A 1,937-nucleotide genomic window follows, 5' to 3' on the forward strand; every position below is an offset into this window, starting at 1 on the left:
CATTTTTCAAGCGATTTCAACATTTCAGGTTGGACTAGTGACTTTTCATGCAAAAGTTGCCCAATTCGGCCTAAAATGCCCTTCAGGGCATTCTTATGATGAGAAATGTCGTTTTAAAAGTATTTCAGCTCAGAAAAGCATTTTTCAAGCATTTCAACATTTCAGGTTGGACTGTGACTTTTCATGCAAAAGTGCCCAATTCGGCCTAAAATGCCTTCAGGGGCATTCTTATGATGAGAAATGTCGTTTAAAAGCATTTCCAGCTCAGAAAAGCATTTTTCAAGCGATTTCAACATTTCAGGTTGGACTGTGACTTTTCATGCAAAAGTGCCCAATTCGGCCTAAAATGCCTTCAGGGGCATTCTTATGATGAGAAATGTCGTTTAAAAGGCATTTCCAGCTCAGAAAAGCATTTTTCAAGCGAATTTCAACATTTCAGGTTGGACTGTGACTTTTCATGCAAAAGTGCCCAACTCGGCCTAAAAATGCCTTCAGGGGCATTCTTATGATGAGAAATGTCGTTTAAAGGCATTTCCAGCTCAGAAAAGCATTTTTCAAGCGATTTCAACATTTCAGGTTGGACTGTGACTTTTCATGCAAAAGTGCCCAACTCGGCCTAAAAATCGCCTTCAGGGGCATTCTTATGATGAGAAATGTCGTTTAAAAGGCATTTCCAGCTCAGAAAAGCATTTTTCAAGCGATTTCAACATTTCAGGTTGGACTGTGACTTTTCATGCAAAAGTGCCCAACTCGGCCTAAAATGCCTTCAGGGGCATTCTTATGATGAGAAATGTCGTTTAAAGGCATTTCCAGCCCAGAAAAGCATTTTTCAAGCGATTTCAACATTTCAGGTTGGACTGTGACTTTTCATGCAAAAGTGCCCAATTCGGCCTAAAATGCCTTCAGGGGCATTCTTATGATGAGAAATGTCGTTTAAAAGCATTTCCAGCTCAGAAAAGCATTTTTCAAGCAATTTCAACATTTCAGGTTGGACTGTGACTTTTCATGCAAAAGTGCCCAATTCGGCCTAAAATGCCTTCAGGGGCATTCTTATGATGAGAAATGTCGTTTAAAAGCATTTCCAGCTCAGAAAAGCATTTTTCAAGCGATTTCAACATTTCAGGTTGGACTGTGACTTTTCATGCAAAAGTGCCCAACTCGGCCTAAAATGCCTTCAGGGGCATTCTTATGATGAGAAATGTCGTTTAAAAGGCATTTCCAGCTCAGAAAAGCATTTTTCAAGCGATTTCAACATTTCAGGTTGGACTGTGACTTTTCATGCAAAAGTGCCCAACTCGGCCTAAAATGCCTTCAGGGGCATTCTTATGATGAGAAATGTCGTTTAAAGGCATTTCCAGCTCAGAAAAGCATTTTTCAAGCGATTTCAACATTTCAGGTTGGACTGTGACTTTTCATGCAAAAAGTGCCCAACTCGGCCTAAAATGCCTTCAGGGGCATTCTTCTGATGAGAAATGTCGTTTAAAGGCATTTCCAGCTCAGAAAAGCATTTTTCAAGCGATTTCAACATTTCAGGTTGGACTGTGACTTTTTCATGCAAAAGTGCCCAACTCGGCCTAAAATGCCTTCAGGGGCATTCTTATGATGAGAAATGTCGTTTAAAGGCATTTCCAGCTCAGAAAAAGCATTTTTCAAGCGATTTCAACATTTCAGGTTGGACTGTGACTTTTCATGCAAAAGTGCCCAACTCGGCCTTAAAATGCCTTCAGGGGCATTCTTATGATGAGAAATGTCGTTTTAAAGGCATTTCCAGCTCAGAAAAGCATTTTTCAAGCGATTTCAACATTTCAGGTTGGACTGTGACTTTTCATGCAAAAGTGCCCAACTCGGCCTAAAATGCCTTCAGGGGCATTCTTATGATGAGAAATGTCGTTTTAAAGGCATTTCCAGCCCAGAAAAGCATTTTTCAAGCGATTTCA

The sequence above is a fragment of the Paramisgurnus dabryanus genome, chromosome 3 (genome assembly GCF_030506205.2).
Source record: "Paramisgurnus dabryanus chromosome 3, PD_genome_1.1, whole genome shotgun sequence".
Taxonomy (NCBI): domain Eukaryota; kingdom Metazoa; phylum Chordata; class Actinopteri; order Cypriniformes; family Cobitidae; genus Paramisgurnus; species Paramisgurnus dabryanus.